The 20,260-nt window shown below is 42.1% G+C and overlaps 1 protein-coding gene across 12 annotated transcripts in view; it reads right to left on the bottom strand.

Moving 5' to 3' along the window:
• ATXN1 (ataxin 1) overlaps positions 1 to 20,260 on the bottom strand; it is a 397,308-nt gene that overhangs the window by 305,372 nt on the left and 71,676 nt on the right. The window lies entirely within an intron of this gene.

Here is a 20,260-nt window from a genome sequence, read left to right on the forward strand (position 1 = left end):
ACTTCCTTTTTGTCTCCCTCCACATTCACATCGGTGGTACCCACACAGCCCTGAGCACCTGACACCTCAGATCCCCAACCCCTTGAGTGAAGCTCAAGGAGCCACTAGCTATGACCCCCAACCAAGAAGGGGTAAGCTACAGGATCAAAAGGAAAAAAGAAGTGATATAATGCTGCATGGTGAGAAAGACTCTGAGGTCCCATCCGTTTTAGGGATCCACTAAGCCTGTTCCTGGTACCCCAGCATCACTGAGATGCTGAAATTATGAACTCCAGATTCAACACTCTGCCTTCCCCCTTATTTCACAAGTGAGCTGGTTCCCAATCCTATCAATTCTACTTCCTGGCTCCACTTCTGGAACATTTCCCTTTCCACCTGCTTGGCACTACTGCTCTGCTCTCACCCACCTCTCCTGCCCGCCCACCTAGATGCTTGACGGTCCTCCTGCTCTTCCAACCAACTCTCCAGAGCGCCCCCAAACAGATCTCGCGACTGCCTTCCCCGACGGAACCGAAAACCATGGATAACTACAGCATACTCTTCAAACTATCCCTGAAGAGGAAGGGGGAATGTGAACCACACATCAGTAAATCACATTTTGTGATCCCAACCACCCTTCCCTTTTGTTGTGAATGCGTCATTAAGAAGAGATCTGGAGAACATAGATGTGGAGACACGTAAAAGGCCAAGAACCAGTGTTTCATTCACAGATTTTTTTTTTCCTCTGGGTTTTCTTGGCTCATCTATATTTTGGGTCAGTTGTTGTTGTTGTTGTTGTTTTTTAAACTCAATTTGACTTTTAATCATTAAGAATAATCCTAGAAGCATGTCCTGTTAGGCGCTGCCAAGTTGCATTGATATGCTTCATTACTGCTTGAAAGGCCACATATTAAAAACACTACTAGAAGTCAAGTTAAAGAAAATGAAAACATAATGATCTGGGATATTATTTTTAAAAGCAGTTACTAAAACAGAAACAAATGTTATTTTAAATCTCTGGCTCAGTGTAAACTGACAAGATATGAATATGAATTCTACCAAGTAACATACAGCAACTGCTTCTCCCCCCAACCCCACGCCAACAACCCCACTTTACATTTCACTTGGATATGACATGTGGAACGTATCATCCAGCTTACAAACCACCCCTCATTCAAGGAGATTCACTCCAACTCATTTTTGATATCGTGACATCATTAACTTTAAAAAGCTCAGTAAATCACGATTCTTATAGCTGATGTGACAAAAAGTCACAGCAAAGTTTAAAATTTCTAAAGCAACTGAGGAACAATATCCGAAAAACTGTAAGATGATGACATCCTTGTCAAGAGAGGTGAGTCAAGTCATCGGCACATTTCTTATGGTGCTTTGTAAGGAAATTCTGCCAGGCACTTGTCTGGAGTAGAGGAAACCTTCTCTGATACGGATCACGCCCTCGGGAAATTTAGCCTCCATCTGGGAAGACAGATGGAGGTATAGTACGAGAACAAGAGAAAAGCTTTGGAATTTTAGAGGAGGAAGCCATTTTAGGCAGGAAAGGGTTCAGGGAAGGTTCCATAAGGAAGGTGGGTGGCCTTCAGGATCAGATGGATGGGCATTCTGAACTCGTGTTTCCATTCCTAAAATGTCCCAGGACTAGCTCAAACTAATCAGGTTGTTCCTCAAGCTAGTATTTGCGGATCAACTACTGTGTGTTAAGAAATTCACAAATGTTGTGTTCAAATAAACTCAAAATGAAGGCCTGGTTGTAACTGGTTTAAAAAGGACTTGGAGACTCATCGACATTCCCAAGAGTCACTAGTTCTCCTTAAATATTAGGAAGCCTTTAAATGGTGTTTTGATCAGTGTAACAATTACACAGAGAGGATGACAGTCTTAACAAGAACAACCAAGGGTCAAAATCATTATGTATTTTGAATATAAATATGACTTAATTGAAGAAGGATTTAGATCTGCCAAAAACAAATCACATGTCCCCCAATATAACTGAAATGACAAGAATGTCAATAAACATATTTATTCTGTCCTCTAAGATCAATATTATGCAATGATTTAATTTTGCACTGAATTATCAAAATATATATTTGCTTTAAAATAGTTATTAACATTTTGTTTCTCAAAATGTGATCCAAGAACCTTTTATGTCGAATGTGTCACAGAAGAGTGGCTCACGAAAAATACAACCCCTGGGCATGTCCCTGATCCATTCATCAGGCTCCTCAGGCCCAGGAATCCTAATTTTCAACAAGCTCTCTCCTTACCCCCAAGTGAGGACTGGCTGCATATTTAAGTTTTCAAACCCCCTGCCTGTAGCGTCCTCCCTTATGTGTTTCCCTCTCCTTTTCTCTTTTATTGTAATGTGTCTTTGCCAATTTAAAGAATTACCTTTCAACATCCTCCAAATGTTTTCTGTGTCACCCTACATTGACCAAAAGGAAAACTGCTTCTAAAACACTGAAATTAGGGGCGCCCGGGTGGCTCAGTTGTTAAGTGTCTGCCTTCAGCTCAGGTCATGATCCCAGGGTCCGGGGATCGAGCTCTGCTTCGGGCTCCCTGCTCAGTGGGAGGCCTGCTTCTCCCTCTCCCACTCCCCCTGCTTGTGTTCCCTCTCTCCCTGTGTCTCTCTCTGTCAAAAAAATAAAATCTTTAAAAAAAGAAAACACTGAAATTATACTACTGAAAAGAGGATGTCAGTAGTCCCCCCTTATTCATGGGGGATACATTCCTAGACCCCGAGTGGATGCCTAAAGCCACAGACAGTATCAAACCCTATATATACTATGGTTTTCCCCCATACGTACATACCTATGATGAAGCTTGTTTGTATTGAATTAATGTATAATCTTACATTACTTTCAGTCATCTAAGACAGTGATGCAATATTTTTTTCTATATTAGGAAATTATCACAACAGGTCTAGTTACCATCTTTTGCCAAATAAACTTATCACAATATTATTGACTATATCCTTTTGCTGTACATTACATACCTGTGACTTATTTATAACTGAAAAACTGTATATATTAATCCCCATCATCTGTTTCAACCATCCACCCACCTCTATTTTGATAGAAATTGTACTGAATCTGTAGGTTGCTTTGGGTAGTATAGATATTTTAGCAGTATTTTTTCTTCCAATCCATGAGCATGGAGTGTTTTTCCATTTCTTTGTGTCATCTTCAATTTCTTTCATCAGTGCCTTATAGTTTTTAGAGTACAGGTCTTGCACCTCTTTGGTTAAATTTATTCCTAGGTATTTTTTTTTTAACTTTTAAAAAAGCTTTTATTTAAATTCTAGTTAGTTAACATACAGTGTAATATTGGTTTCAGGAGTAGAATTTAGTGATTCATTTCTTACATATAACACACAGTGCTCATCAGGTATTTTACTCTTTTTTTATGCAATTCTAAATGGGATTGTTTTCTTGATTCCTCTTTCTGATAGTTCATTATAAATATATTGAAACACAACAGACTGCTATATATTAATTTTGAGTCCTGCAACTTTACTGAATTCATGTATTAGTTCTAACAGTTTTTTGGTGGAAGCTTTAGGGTTTTCTATGTACAGTATCATGTCATCTGTAAACAGCAACAGTTTTATTTCTTCCTTTCCAATTTGGATGCTTTTTATTTCTTTTTCTTGCCTAATTGCTGTGACTAGGATTTCTAATACTATGCTGAATAAAGGTGGCTTAGAGCAGGCATCCTTGTTTTGTTCCTATTCTTAGAGGAAAGGCTTTCAGCTTTTCACCACTGAGTATGATGTTAGCTGTGGGTTTGTCATATATGGCCTTTATTTTGTTGAGGCACATTCCCTCTATGCCTGCTTTATTGACAGTTTTTATCATAAAAGAATGCCGAATTTTGTCAATTGCTTTTTCTACATCTACTGAGATTATCATATGATTTTTATCCTGTGTTTTATAAAGACGGTCTATCACGCTGATTGATTTGTAGGTGTTAAACCATCCTTGCATCCCTGGAATAGATCCCACTTAGTCATGGTACATGATCCTTTGTTCTTTTTCTATTTCTTTAAATGTAAAGCTACATTGTTTATTTGAGATTCTTCTTGTTTCTTTAGGTAGGGCTGTATCACTCTGAACTTCCTTCTTAGAACTGCTTTTGCTCCATCTCAAAGATTTTGGAATGTTATGTTTCCATTTTTATTTGTCTAAAATGTTTTTTGACTTCCTCTTTGATTTCTTCATTTACCTACTGGTTATTTAATAGCATGTTGTTAGTCATGTGTTTTTTCCAGTTTTCTTCTTATAATTTATTTCCAGTTTCCTACATTGTGGTCAGTAAAGATATCTGACGTGATTTTAATCTTCTTAAATGTATTGAGAATTATTCTGTGGCCTAACACATGACCTATCTCAGAGATTGTTCCATGTGCACTTGAGAAGAATCTCTATTCTGCTGTTTTTGGATGGAATGTTCTGTAAAAATCTATTAAGTCCATCCAGCTGGTATAATGTATTATTTAAGGTCAATGTTTCTTTATTTAGATTTTCTATTTGGATGATCTATGTATCGATGTAAGTGGATATTAAAGTCCCTACAATTATTGTACTGTTGTCTATTTCTCCCATTACTTCTGTTAATATTTTCTTAATATTTTGGGGGGCTCCTGTGTTGGTGCATAAATGTCCACAAACTTTTTAAACTTCTTGCTGGACTCTGACCCCTTTATCATCATGTAATGCCCTTCTTTGTCTTTTGTTATACTGTTTTAAAGTCTATTTTGTCCGATAAAAGTGTTGCTACCTCAGCTTTCTTTTCATTTCCTTTTGCATGGTATATTCATCCCTTCAGTTTCAGTCTGTGTCTTTAGGTTTGAAGTGAGTCTCTTATAAGCAGCAGATAGAAGGGTCTTGTTTTTTAATCCATTCAGCCACATTATGTCTTTTGATTGGAGAATTTAATCCATTTATACTTAAAGTAATTACTGATAAGTATGTACTTACTGCCATTTTGGTAACTGTTTTCTGGCTGTTTTGTCATTCTGTTCCTTTCCTCTTTTCTTTCTCTCTTCTCTTCTCCTTTGCTTGTTTTCTTTAGTGTTAGGTTTAAATGCCTTTCTTTTTTCCTTTTTGCTTTTGTGTATTACTATATGTTTTTTCTTTGTGGTTACAGTGATGTTCACATGGAACATATTATGTAAGGAACAGTTTCTTTTACCTTAATAGTAACTTAAGTGTGAACATATTCCAAAGTTTTATATTTTTACCCCACCCCCCATATTTTATATTTTTAATGACACATTTTACATACTTTTATTTTATGTATCCCTTAATTATTATTGTATTTTTATTGTCTTTTACCCTTCATATTTGCTTTATAAGTGGTTGATCCATTACCTTTATTATTTATTTACCTGTTCCTGTAAGATTTTTACCTTAGTATGTTTTCTTACTTATTACTAATTATTAATTAGTGCCTTTTCTTTTTAACTCAGAGAAGTCCCTCTACCATTTCTTGTAAGGCTAGTTCAGTAGTGATGAACTCCTTTAGTTTTCACTTATCTTGAAAACTCCTAATCTCTCCTTCAATTCTGAATGAGAACCTTGCCAGATAGAGATTTCTTGGTTAGCAGTTTTTTCCTTTTAGCACCTGGAATATGTCACGCCATTCTCTTCTAGCCTGTAAAGTTTCTGCTAAAAAAAATCTGCTGATAGCCTTATGGGGTCTCCTTTGTATATAGCATGTTGCTTTTATTCCTAAGATTCTCTCTTTATTCTTAACTTTTACTATTTTAATTATAACATGTCTTGCTGTGTTTCTCTTTGTGTTCATTTTTATTTGGAACTCTCTGGGCTTCCTGGACCTAGATGTCTGTTTCCTACCCCAGATTAGGGAAGTTTTCAGTCATTATTTCTTCAATAATTTTTCTGGCCCTTTCTCTCTTTCTTCTCCCTTTGGGAGTCCTATAATGCCAATGTTATTCCACTTGATCATGTCCCAGAGGTCCCTTAAGATATCCTCATTTCTTTTCTTTTTTTTTTAATCTGTCTGGGTATTTTCCATTACTTTGTCTTCCAGCTCACTGATCCATGCTTCTATTTCATCCATTCTTTTGCTGAACCCTCTAACGTATTTTTCAGTTCAGTTTCAACTTCCGTTTGGTACCTGCTTATGTTTTCTATCTCTTTGTTGACATTCTTGCTGTGTTCATCCATTTTTCTTCTGAAATCAGTGAGCATCTTTATGACCATTAGTTCGAACTCTTTATCAGGTAGACTGCTTACTTCCATTTCATTAAGGTCTTTTTCTGGGGATTTGCCTTGTTCTTTGGATTGGAACATATTCCTCAGTCTCCTCATTTTGCCTATCTCTCTGTTTTTGTGTGTGTTAGGAGAAATGACTACCTCCCTAGTCTTGGAGTGATCTTGTATAGTGACTGTTCCCTATGGCCCCAAAGCTCAATCTCTGGCTACCAAAGCCAGGTGCTCTACAGTCATTCATGTGTGCTGCATGTGCCCACTGACTATGATAGGGCCATGGCTGCAGCATGGGGCGGGTAGGGCTTGGGCACTCACCAGCTCAACTGTAGCCCACCCACTGCATCGGGAGGGCAGGGCTTGGGGCACTCACCTGGCCCAACTGCAGTTGAGCCACTATGCAGGGAAAGTGGGGTTCAAGCAACTTGCCTGTCCAGTTTCAGTTCTGTCTCTGGGCTGGCTGGGCCAGGCTCAGAGTGGCCAACCAGACCGATTATGGCTTGGCTGCTATGAAGAGAGGGTGGGGCCCAGGGTCACCAGCCCAACTGTGGCTCACTCCACAGGGAACGCAGAGATTGGGCACTTACCCCACTGGTTTTGGCTCAGCAGCTACACAGGTTGGGTGGGGCTCAGGGTGTGAGCCTAGGCCTGTTGCAGCTCCTGTGCTGCATATGGTAGGCAGAGCATGGGGCACTCGCCCAGCTTGGTTATGTTGCGGTGTGGGCAGAGCACACCCTCTAGTTCTGGCAGGCCAGAGGAAGGGTGTCAAAAGTGGTGCCCGTTGGCTCCTTCACCAGCAAGTTGGAATGAGATTGTAAAAATGTCATCCACCAGCATTTCCATCCCCCAGATAAAGTCCCTGCAGGCTCCTGCCTCTCCAGCAGCAGCTTCAACGTTAGCAAGTGGGTCTCCTTCACTTCTGGTCTAGAAGATTTTCAATATATTGATTTTGTGCTGGATCTGAGGGCAAGTGGGTCTGCACATGAGACCTTACAGAACAGGATCTCCATTCCTTATAGTTCTATAATTCTCCTGGGTTAATCCCCATTGATTTTCAAAACCTGAAGTTTAGGGGGCTTATCTTTCTGGAGCCAGCCCACAAGGTCAGGATGTCTGATCCCCTCAGTCCCCAAGGGAGTGTTCACGATTTTGGGGTCCTTCTAGCTTGTACGTGATGTGGTCTGTCTCTCAAAATATCTTACTGTACTATACCCACCCTTCTTCTTGGGATGATGGAAGATGATAAAAGGATGCATGATGAGATGAAGTGAGGTGAATGGGGTAGGCATTGTGACATAGCATTAGGCTAATGTTGACCTTCCAGGGATAGGCCAGAAGGAGGATCATCTGCTTCTGGACCACAGTTGACCACAAGTAACTGAAACCATGGAAAGCGAAACGACGGATGGGGGGGCGGTGCGAGCGGGGAGGAGAGACTACTCTATTTCAAACAATTCTTACAATTCCTCTTTTTTTTTAATGTATCTAGCTTGAGTCAGCAAAATGCGGTCCTGGCAAATGCACTGGGTTCTGCAGTAGGCAGAAAAATGCCCCCCTCCCAAAATGTCCACATCCTGACGCCCATAACCTGTGAACATTACCTTGCATTGAAAAAAGTAATTCCACAGATGTGATGCCGTTCAGAACCCTGGGGTGAACATCCCGGATTACACAGGTGGACCTAATGTAATTGCAAGGGTCCTCAGGAGCGGAAGAGGGAGGCAGAAGAATAGAGTGAAGGGATAGGTGACTACAGGGAGATGCTGTGTTACCAGCTTTGAAGGTAGGGAAAAAGGCCACAAGCCAAGGAATACAAGTGGCCTCTAGGAACCAGAAAAGGCTATGATATGGATTCCCTCCATAAGGACTGCTGCCCTGCAGACGCTTTGACATTAGCCTGGTGAGAACCTGTGTTGGATTTCTGACCTACAAAACCGTAAGACAGTAAATCTGTGTTGTCTTCAGCCACCAAGTTTATGCTAGTTTGTTGCAGCAGCAATAAAAAAATGAATGCAGGTCCTTTGAAGGAAAAAAAAACGATAAACACACAGGTTACCTCTAACAGAAACGCCATGGCCCAGGGGCCCATACACTTTTCAGTCCTTCCCAAGCACGTAAAAGACAGAATCTCAGATGTTCCCTTGGGTACAACTGAGCTATGGCCCCAAAAGTTTCAAACAACACTGCCACTTCCTCTATCCACTTCTCCCCTTATCCCGCTCACACCTGCGGCCTATCTTCTCACCGTCCACCACGACAGGTTGGTGGATCACCTTGAAAAAGTACAAAGAAGAGAGGATCGAAGCCAGGGTTTCTCAGCTCCAGCACTATTGACATTTGGGGCCAGATCATTCTTTTGTTGTGGGGACTGTTCTGTGCACAGTGGGATACTTAATAGTATCTCTGATCTCTACCCACTAGAGGCCAATAGACCTACCCCGCTCTCCCCCACTTATGACAACCAAAAATGGCTGCAGACATTGCCCAATGTCCTCTGAGCGGGAAGAAGTGGCCCCCGGCTGGGATCCCCCAGTCTCAGGCCCATTTACCTAGCGCTCCGTTGCTCTCTCCCTCCACCCTCCTCATGGAGGGAGAAGCCTCCAGCATGTGTGTATATATACACTCTTACATTGCAGCTGGTCTCATTCAAACTAGTTTCCCACGAATTCAGTCTGTTTGGCAGTTCAAAACAGCTCTAAGTCAGAACTCAACCACAGGCTTTTTTAATGGCCACACTACACATATTCCCAGCCACAGGCAACGGAAACATGACTGTTCCACAATGACCCACAACCCAAACCTGCCAATGAGCTCACAATCCATTCTGCCACTAGAAAGGCTAACTAGGCCAAAGCTCGCTACCATTTGACTGTTACAAGTAACTTTTTAAAGCCCTCTGTAACTTTATTACCTAAACATCATTAATAAAAGTCCTTTCCATCAGAAGGTTTAACACAGCATAAATCAAATAGGAGATGACTGAAAGCCTGACCAATGGCAGAACAGATGTTCTGGAATCGGATCTTGGGAAATAGCCACTGTCCGGGAATAAGAAGCCAGTCTACTAGAAACACAGACAATGTCCTCGGCAAGTTCTAAGAAAAGGACTTAAACAAAGATGTTAAAAGATCCTGTTTTACGTAATTCTTAATTCTGCTCAGACTTGCCATTTCAATTTCCAAAATAACAAAACAGTAAATGGGAAACACAGGTCCTGTTCTTCCTGGAATCTGAAACAAGACTACAGTTTCCAAAATGGGATGTGAAATTCACAGGATCACCATTAGTCTAACTGAAAGCCAGAGCCTTCTGGAGGGAGGTGGCTCTCCAGAATGTTCTTTCAGGCATGTTAGCATACACATCCCTGGTACCTACAAGTAACCAAAGGCTTTTTAACCGATCAGTTAACTACAGTCTCTGTAGATTAATCCTCCATCCACGACTGCCGTATCAATCCTGAGACTTTAGAATTTCACGTTTTTCTCTCAGAGGCCTTTCTCCAAGTGCACAATCTTCTTAGAAAGCCTGCAAATAAGATCATGTGACTCTGAAGATCTAAGAGTCAAGGTCCTACACCAAACCCCTTCCTCATTATGGATTCTACACTCAACTTTTTTTGTACTGATACTGGCCTTAGGACACTCAACCCTGGTAGCCACAGATTATCTTTCTTAACTCATTTCAAACGTGTGAAATTCAAGCATTGGTGACAAGCAGTACATATGAGGAGGGAGGGGACAGGAAAAGAATTTTCAGGGGGAAGTGGGGATGAATATTGTATGCTACTTAAAACGGATGTAGCACACTGCCGGGGATGAAGATGATGGGGTGGGGACAGGGAGAAAGACCTGGGACATCATTAGCCATTGTCTCCAATATGCAAAATCACAAATTCCAAAGTGCTGCATTATGAATGGAAACATCAAGACAGGTAACAACAGGGTAACAACACTGAGCCTCTGTCTCCAAGCCAGCTACCCTCATCCGGACAGGAATGACTCCACCACAGTAGCAATAAAGTAGCAAGTGTGGGTGAGTTTGCAATCTGCTGAAAACATATACAAAGCTAAGGTTCTGAAAAGATTATTTACTAACCCACACTCCCCGCTTTTATATGGCTAATTGAGAAGAGCAGGGGAATGCTCTTAAGTGGATGGAGCTACAGGTTTTAAGTCCCTGCCAGCTTTAATATCCCACAACTATAAATTTTTACTTTGAAAGTTACTCAGGTATATGACACACTTCTATAAAAATAATGTATAAAGTAGCTCCTTATTTCCAAACCCACAATTACCAGCATATGAAACCAACTCTTGTTGATCTTAGCACTGGTTTTATATATCCTTTTAGCTGTTAGGGAAATTGAAACATCTTATTTCTTCATTCAACAGTTGCGGAGTGCCTACTTTGTGCTAGACTTCAAGAATACATATGAATAAAATATGGTCCCCACACTGTCCATCTAGTGGTGGGATAATAGACAACGGGAAAGAGGGAGCCAAAGCTATAAAAGAGGAAAGCAATACAAGTGGAAGAATGGATATTTTTTTTTTCTAAGAAAAGAATATCAATTTGGGTTCCTTACCCTGATTCCCAACTCACAAATTGTATTTTCTACTGTGGATTGCTCATGGTGACAAAAGAATTTCAGTATGATTCTTTTGGGTTGGAAACATCTCCATAACAAATTTAGCTATGCCGTTGGCCTCTATTCTGGAACCTTCAGCTGACAAAGAGAAGTTTTACACCAGCCTCAATGATTCCATCACAGTATCTGGAATAGTATGTCCATTTGATCCTGTGTTCAAGCACCGTTGACGATTATTTTGTAACATTTCAGATCTGAGTGTTTGTCTCATTTTGCTGTTTTATTTTATTTTCACTTACCAAGCCAGCTGTTTTTTTTTTTAAAAAAATCGATGACTAATGTCTGAGTGGCTGCAGTGAGCAAAGCACCACGGGAAATGTAAAAAGGAACCAGAGTTTGTCCTTGTCCTTAAAGAAGCTTTCCACCCTGAGTCCGGGAGCCAGATATGTAAACAAACCATGAGGTGTGAATCAAGAGGTATGTGGTAAGTGCTGGGAAGTGACAGGCAGTGAACTTTGCAGGCGGAGGGCTCCAAGTTGAAATACAGGTATTCATTAAGTGGGGGGGCGGGGGGGGCACCGGCGGGGGGCGTCTTCTATTTTTAAATTCTCTATATACTAGGATTTTTCTTCAAATCTTGTTTATTTTACCCATTTTACTTGTATCCTGCTTCACTCCCACCAGTGAAGTTTGTCCTGTTTACACTGTAGTTTGTCGAGGGTTACAATTCAGTGAAATTCAACACGAACATTTGTCCTTTGAAGCAGCTAGTTCCTTTGAAGCAGCTAAAATGTTCACCTCCGTTTGTTTCTCGCTGGATGACTAATTGTGAAGGTGAGCAAAAGACACTGATGAAACTCAGATATAATTGTTCATTTTCTAGTACTGCTCTTAACTCATTCTGTTTTCGTCCATCATCACCTGTTTTCTGTATTTACTGTTCCCTTTAAAATGTCTGTGAAATTTTAAGAAATTAAATGGTTGTCGGGGCCCCTGGCTGTCTCTAGTCGGAAGAGCATGCGCCTCTTGATCGCAGGGTTGTGAGTTCAAGCCCCTAGTTGGGTTCAGAGATTACCTCAATAAGTAAAACTTAAAATAAAATTAAATGGTTGTCTGAAAGTGTTTGGTGCATGATGAGATTTTTTTTTCTTGCAACTTTTACCCATCCATGGCTGTTTGCCTAAACAGACCTGCTGCTTGAGCCAAAATGTTGTTTGCTTGTTCGTTTTTCCAAATTCTGGCAATAATGTTCGATGTATCTTTCACTTACCATACTTCTTTGTAATCTGGCTTCTTGGGTCTCTAGTTTAATTCCTTTTGATTTTGAGGAAATGTACATGTTTGTATCACAGAAGTCTTAACCAACTACCGGACATCCTTGGGTTATTTAGGAAAATCTTATTTTCAGATTCTTATTCACAATGCCATTTTCTATTCTCTATTAGTTATTATCATCTCCATTCTGTCTCATATTAGAAGGCAGCTTTTAAGCCAAAATGTTACTTTCTCATCTACAGATGGTTTGATATGCTTTGCTGCAAAGAGAACCTGGCTGTCTTTTGGCTGGTACTCTCTTCCAGCTAAAAATGGGAAACTGAAGACAGAAAGCCACAGAGGAACACAGGGTAAGGAATTTAGATAGACTTTTACAGAATACTTGCATTATTTATTTTTTTCCTAAGAGATCTGAATATTCAGTATACTAGTCATTTTCTGGTTTGAATATAAGTAGACACCACTATTTTGATTTCACAAGAAAAAAAAATCTGTGGGATTTAATCCACCGGTCGGAACAGAGAGGAGAAGAAAAGGAAAAGATGAAAAGTAGGGAGTGAGGGAGGAAAAGACAGTAGAGTACAGTTTTTACGTGGGAGGTTAAGTTCAAAAGCTAAGCAAAAGTCACATATAATCCAAATTAACTTTGAAAATCCCTTAACTTCCCTGTAAGACACTGCAAACATGATTTTGTGCATACAACTCTTTACGGTAACTTTCGTGTGTACTGGCGTCCAGGAGCTACTGAGTTAGATGAGGAAGAACTCGCTGGAGGTCCACACATCAATGTCTCTTAAAATTAAGTATTCTGTTTCTGCAGTTAAATGCAAGGACTGGACGAAGAATGCTAAAGCATCAGTGCCTTCCAGCAGATTTTGCTCTGTCCTGTTGTACTATTAAGCTTCTTTAACCTTAATGCATATTAATACGTTTCTTATTGTTGTAGTTAAAGGATTTGTGGCTTTACATCTCAGGTTCTTAATGTAGTGGTATTAAGAGTAACGTGAAAAACAATTTCTTTAAAGAATTCGTAATCTGGTTGCTATGTAATAAAAAAATTAAAAATAATACACATAATAAAAGTCTGACAAAATATGCAGGATTTAAGTAAGTATGGGAGGACACCGTCCCGCCTCCTTGCTCTGTACCCCAGCTTTTCTGGGAACAGTAGCCCCAGAAATGGTCTCTTTGGGGGGTCATGGTGCAAAGCAGAGCTGCAGGCAGCCTTGGGTCAATGTGTTGACCTTAACATCTATTGCTCTCAAGAGCCCCAGAAAGGCCCGTTAGCCCCCAAACATCTCCCTCTACCCCCTTCCCTTTCTTCTCACTTCCTAACCCACAGTGTGCTGAGCTCCAGGAGAAATTCTCAACCACCGTGCTTTTCCAAAACACACATTCCTCTGGGAGAGCTAACAAGGGATGGTACGAACAGCAAAATGTGTCGTACATTCACCAGATCCTCCAAGGAAGAAGGGCCCACCGCAGCTCCCACATGAGGGTGAGGGCATGTCGCCCAAGCGAGGGAGTGAAGGACGACAGGGTCCCGGAAGGTATGGGAAACCTTATGCTCCAGCAACTTAAAACTTAAAGTGAACCAGATAACACTGATGAGTGGTCATTCACTATTCTCCGGAAAGAAGCCTGGGGGCCCTCTAATTCCTAAACAGCCACAAAGACATCCAAACATTACCACGAATGTGGGACGGGGAACGTGTGAAAGGACTCTTTTTTTTTTTTTTCCTTGATGAATGAACTGGCATGTATCTTATTTGAGAAAACACGTCATTAATCATTTCTTTTCGAATGCTCTGAACTATTCCGTCAATGAGACGCTAGCTTCTAGAGATTCAGCGATGTCATCAAAAATCGGGAGAAATTCAATCAGCGATCAAGCTAAAAGGCAGCAAATTTGGCATGGGAAAGGACTGGGTGGGGACGAGATGCAGAATTCAGAGGATATCTAATACATTCCCAACATGACAGTGATGACTGCTATCCTCTGTCCCCCACCAGATAGGGCTCCAGGGTGACACCTGGGTCCTCTTTGGGATACTCCGTCCCCGCTGCAAGTCTCTACCTCCGGGCACCCCGACTGGACGTTTTGGAAGGAAAAGCACCGCCAAGGACAAGAGAACAAGAACCCGGGTTGACGACAACGTGCCGAGGTAAGCCACGCAGCCCAGCTTCTAGAGTCTCCACGGCAACTTTTTCCTCAGAAACCAGGGCCAGGGTGTCGCCACGGGGGACACACGAGATGAGACAGCCTGCCCCTCCAACGCCGTCACACTCGGGCGTATTGAGAGGAAAGGGAAAAAAGTGGTAACACACGTAACATCCACATTAGGGAATACCAAGCGAGAGCCAATTAGGACGACCATTTGGCACCGCGGGCTCATGCATATGAAACAGGACACACGGCATCAATGAGCAATAACGCACGGCGTTTGTGGGAACACTCCAACTGCAGTACATCAAAGGCTGCGCACCTCCGTCTTTCTAACTCCCATTAGCTCACCCTTGTCTGGAAGAAAAGAGCTCAGTGAATCAATTGCTTCTGTTGAACTGTTTATATATTTTCCAAGTCCTGATTAGGCCATTAGTCACCGAGCATATTGCACAGTAAACGAGAGTACCTGCAATTATGCAACTTCCCAAGAACATGCAGAGAGCATTTACAGTGAGACCATGGTGCCAGCAAAATGTGAAAGGGAGATTATTCGTCAGCAGTTTTAAGAACCGTGCACTTAAATGCCAAATGAAATATATGCATGGCAGATAGCAGAAGCTGGGGGGTGGAGAGGCGGGGGGGGGGCGCGGAGAGAAGGAACACTGAAAGCACCAACATTCACTCTTCTGAACATAGTAGAGCCTTGAAAATGAAAGCCACCCTGTATAACAAACAGCTCCCCATAGAACAGGCTTCAGTGTCTTCTCTCCTCTCTGACGGTAATGTTGGGAAGAGCCTTGATAAAACATAAGCACCACAGGTAAAGAACGACGGACTCTTGACTCCTTCTCGGTCCGCAGCTTGTTCTCCTTCAGAGCTCCCCCCGCCCCCTCCCCCGGCCCGTCAGCATCCATATCCGGACGCAGTGAGCATAGGGTCCAAATGTGAAGACTCTCCCTTCTCTACCGGGCTCTCTGCTCTCATCACATGCACGCTCGATCAGCAAACATTATGTAATCCTCCATTTGAGGATTTCCCATTCAAAATCGTGAAGAACATTTCTAGAAGAAAAAGGGAAGATGTGAGGGTGACATTGCATGTCTTTTACCAGGACGGTGAACCCCTTGCCCACACACTGCCTGGGAGAAACCAGTGACAGACATGAGGGAAGTTTTTGTTTTGTTTTGTTTTTTCAGGAAAATTTGCAAGGGGTCAGCTCCTCGAAACCTCCCGGCAGAGAAATGGGAAATCACGGATCATGAGAAATGGGTCAGAGCCTCTCCATTTACTGTACAGTAATAACATAAGCAACTGACCTTCCGAAGAGTGTTTTATGGTATTTTTCATGGCAAGGCTGTCACTCTTGGGTCCGCTAACCCTCACTTTGCTACTTCTATTCATACGCTTTATATGTATTTATTTGTTGAGTTATATATTTTAGCTGAACTTGGAATGACAGTTATTTTTAAGAGGCTGCCAACATGGGTCCGGAGGAACCTCAGAAACCTGGCTCACGGTGGCTCTGGCATAAGGAACCTCGACAGCCAAAACCAGCCAGAAAGCCGATGAGATCCAGGTTTCCAAAACACTAGCGGAAAGGCATCCTTCTGCTTTCTTCCATAAAGCTTTTGCAAAAAAAAAAAAAAAAAAAAAAAAAGTTATTTACCAAAGAGGACTCCTTGTGTCACACAACCAACCACTTCCTTGAGTGTTCAGAGTGTAAATCTTAGAGGTCCGTGTGTCGGGGTCTAGCTGCAAGGAGGATGCGGCTTTCCTCACCTGGGTTTGCGACAAGGTGTGAGACAGGTGTGGTGCCCCAGGGGCCAGGGCCCCCGACGCGCCCGACACCGACACGGCTGCCTTCTGCACTTGCGGCCCTGAGTTTCTCCACTGACAGCCTTCCAAAACTAATTGAGGCTGTTAGGATAAAGAGGGCAGTTTCTCAGCTTCGGTACCTTTAAGGTTATTTCAACTTTCCACCTCTGTTAACTGTCCTGCAGGAACTTCTGACAGAGAGCCCTCCCTTACCATTCAAAAGGCCGAGGTGTTCCAAAAAACACCCTCCCACTCCTCATCAGAGAGCTGAAGCCCGGGTCCTTGTCTAACGAATTTCGGAGATGACAGTCAACAGGTCTGGGGATGACTTAACCATGTTTATGACAGGCAGACTCCTGGGTTGAGGCTCGGGACAAACAAACCTTTCACACGAGTCCTTCAAAACAGACAGTGTTCTGTTTGAATTTCTGAACCCCATTCTAGTACAAACATGCTTGGCATCTAGTGCCAGAGACTTTTCTTCTTGGCAAACGGCTCAGCGGCCACCATGGATATTACACCTTAGGTCCCTGCAGTCTCCTCTCTGCTCCTGCCCCTCATCCCTGAGCTGTTCTCTGTGCCCAGGCTGCAGGGGTAGAGGCTATGGATCTGGATGCCAGTGAGCTGTCAGAGCCTCTGCCTGGGGCTCAATCATGCCACACTCCTCCCAGCCCCTCCTTGGTCTGGCATGACGACGGATGGCCACCGTGTCCATCGTCTGTCCATCACTCCGACGCTGACCACGGGGCCAACATCAACGCAGACCAGCCCACGACTGATCACATGAAGACACGGGGGCATCCAGAGATCCCCCTCAACTCAAAGGACCTTTATCACTCCTGTCCCCAATGTCTTCGAAGGAGCGATGGTAGAGAGAATAACCTTTCTCAGCTCTCCTCTCTATGCCTTTGGAAAGATCTTAGACTTATCTGACCGCGGACAAGCAGCAGCCCTTGGAAATGATCAAACCCATACCCCCTCTCCCATTCGAAAGTGTTCTTTCGTAGAGGCCCAATTCCTTATTGGATTGCTTCCTGCTGACTAAGGACGATCTTTTTCCCCTAGGGATTGACTGAAATGTAAGAGTTGGAAATGGTCTTAAAGATCACTTGATTTAATGGTCCCACGAACTGAAAATGCCTACTAGCTACTGTAGCACAAAGCTTCCTGGGCCTCAACCTCCCTCCCCAACCCAAGCTCTAGGCTAACTCGGTAGAGGCCTGGTGGGGGACCTACAGCTGCTCCAAGGGGTTCTGAAGCCACATCTGAAAACCACTAATATAATCCAACTTCCTCGTTTTTCCTAAGGCCCAGAGAATTTAGGTTACTTGCCGAAGGCCACACAATCGTTAATGACAAGCCTGACTTCTGCAGTTTCTGGTGTCGCCTGACCACTGACATTCTTTACCTGCATTTAGTATTTAGTAAAACTTCAGTCATTTAGTCTCTGCTAGTAAAGATAATGTTTTCTTACGGCTATCCAATTCAATTTCTTTGAATTTATTGCATAACCTATAAATTTTTGGTCTTACATGCCAGTGTCACATTTCTTAAATCAGGAGTGTTTTCTAAAAAAAAAATTATAGATTCTTCATTCATTCACCTTCAGATTCTAGAGGTGACAAAGGCCTCATGGAAAACAAATGGGAAGCACACTGAATGAAATTTTCTGTAGGGGGGGGCGCCTGGGTGGCTCAGTCGGTTAGGCATCTGCCTTGCGCTCAGGTCATGATCCCAGGGTCCTGGGATCGAGCCCCACGTCAGGCTCCCTGCTCAGTGGGGAGTCTGCTTCTCCCTCTCCCTCTGACCCTCCGCACCCCAGCTCATGCTCTCTGGCTCTCTCTCTCTCTGTAAAATAAATAAAATCTTAAAAAAAAAAAAAAAAGAAATTTTCTGTAGGAAAACCACGGAAATTGTCAATGAACCAAATATTTGTTAAACTGCCCAAATAACAGGCATAGACACACAAACTAGCCTTCCACCTCTGGCTCCAGGAATCACTTACTACCTGGGAAAGGACTTAAATGCTTTCACTGTTTATGTCCCGTGAATGTGTTAAGTGCACCATAAATTTTGTTCACTATCATACTCCATTTTGATCATTAGTGTCATTTGTACAAGAGCCTATGCTATAGACTGATAGTAAAAGAATAAAACTGCATTTTGCTGGGGCGCCTCAGTGGCTCAGTCGTTAAGCGTCTACCTTCGGCTCAGGTCATGATCCCAGGGTCCTGGGATCGAGCCCTGCATTGGGCTCCCTGCTCAGCAGGAAGCCTGCTTCTCCCTCTCCCACTCGCCCTGCTTGTGTTCCTGCTCTCGCTGTGTCTCTCTGTCAAATAAATAAAATCCTTAAAAGAAATAAATAAAATAAAAAATAAATAAAATGTTACAAACAAACAAACAAAAAAACACCCTGCATTTTGCTAAGCTACCGTACCACGAAGGCTTCTGCCAAAGGACAGTGGCCTTTCCACCCCACCAACCCCCAGCCCTGTTATTCAGAATGAGTGGGTACGAAGCCCTGGGTTTCCCCTCTTCTGGTGAGGAACAACTGAGTGAGTAACTAGGGAGGGCACCAAAGGTAGTTCCCCCACCCACAGATCCTTTTGAAAGAAATGCACAATATTGTTGCTGCACCCACACCACATACAAAAATACCCCACCACTTTTAAAGTCAACTTCTTACATAAAATCCAGCAGTACTCCCTGTGAGATGTTGAAGGAGAAAATACCACTTTTTGTTCCTTGTAAGGTGGATCAAGGGGTTCTATTTAATTAAAGACCAGAGTCTAATTTATAGGGCTAACATAAAATGTTTACAGGCGATAAAAGAAAAAAAAAAGAATTTACATCAAAATAAATCAGAAGACAGAGGGACCCGTCATTGTTCAACCTTTAAACTGTTAAAAGCAGAAACATTCTCTAAGTGTTTTTAAGCCCTTAAAGAGAGAGATGACAAGGTAAAGATTATCTTCTTTTTCAATAAATTCTTCAAGAGCAAAAAGCATTGACTTTAGCTCTACCTATTTGTTATCTCTGTTCTACATACAAACTTTTTTTTTAAAGATTTTGTTTATTTATTTGTCAGAGAGACAGAAAGAGAGGGAGAGCACAGCAGGGGGAGCAGCAGAGGGAGGGGGAGAAGAGGACTCCCCGCTGAGCAGGAAACCAGATGCGGGACTCGATTCCAGGACCCTGGGATCATGACCTGAGCGGAAGGCAGATACTTAACCAACTGAGCCACCCAGGCGTCCCCTCTACATATGAACTCTTAAAAATGAATGCTTCCTGGAACAGATACATTCATAAGTAATGGATTATTAATATAATTTTATATAAATTTTAAATATTTCTGACAAAATAATACAGAATTTCCTTCATTGAAATTTTTTTAGCTTTGAAGAATCTTCCATACATGCCTGCAAATCCCCAAAATTGCAAAATAAAAAAAAAAAAATACTCAAAATATGTTGACTTTTAGCTTCTTGACACTATGATCTTGCAGGGCATGATGGCACAGGCAATAACATTTTCAGTAATAATTTGTTATCCAGAGTATATATAATCATCCCAAAATATATAACACAGAGTCTACAATCTAAAAACCATTATCAGGGGCACCTGGGTGGCTCAGCTGATTTACGAGTCCGACTCTTGATCTCAGCTCAGGTCTTGATCTCAGGGTCGTTGAGTTCAAGCCCTGTGTTGGGCTCCACGCTGGGCATGGAGCCTACTTAGAAAAAAATAAATAAAATTAAAAAAAATAAAAACCATATCAGACTCTGAAATATATGATGTATCTTTTGTGAACTCCCAACCTTATATTTTTCTGAAGTAGTATGTCTAGGGGCATGAAAAACAGAGGCCATTCATATCTGGTAACACACCATGTTAGTGAATTATCTGGACAGTTCTTGCCCTGATTAAGACCATTAAGAAAGGCATCCATCCAATATTCCAACAGAACAGCCAAAGTTTCTGGTTGCATAATTATTCACCTCATAGGGGTCCACCTCAAAGGCATGGGACACACAGGTTTAGCAACATGATGTAGAAAAGAGATGTTTATGTAAAACGGATTACTTGGGACAAGTGGACTTCTCTGAAATGAAGATCCTTGGCCGCTAGAACCGCTCAATTTTACACTCTAGGCTAGAACCAGAGAAGAATAAATAATATTCATACACG

The sequence above is a fragment of the Callorhinus ursinus genome, unplaced genomic scaffold, assembly GCF_003265705.2.
Source record: "Callorhinus ursinus isolate GAN/ISIS: 27379988/994484 unplaced genomic scaffold, GSC_fseal_2.0 scaffold26, whole genome shotgun sequence".
NCBI classification, from domain to species: domain Eukaryota; kingdom Metazoa; phylum Chordata; class Mammalia; order Carnivora; family Otariidae; genus Callorhinus; species Callorhinus ursinus.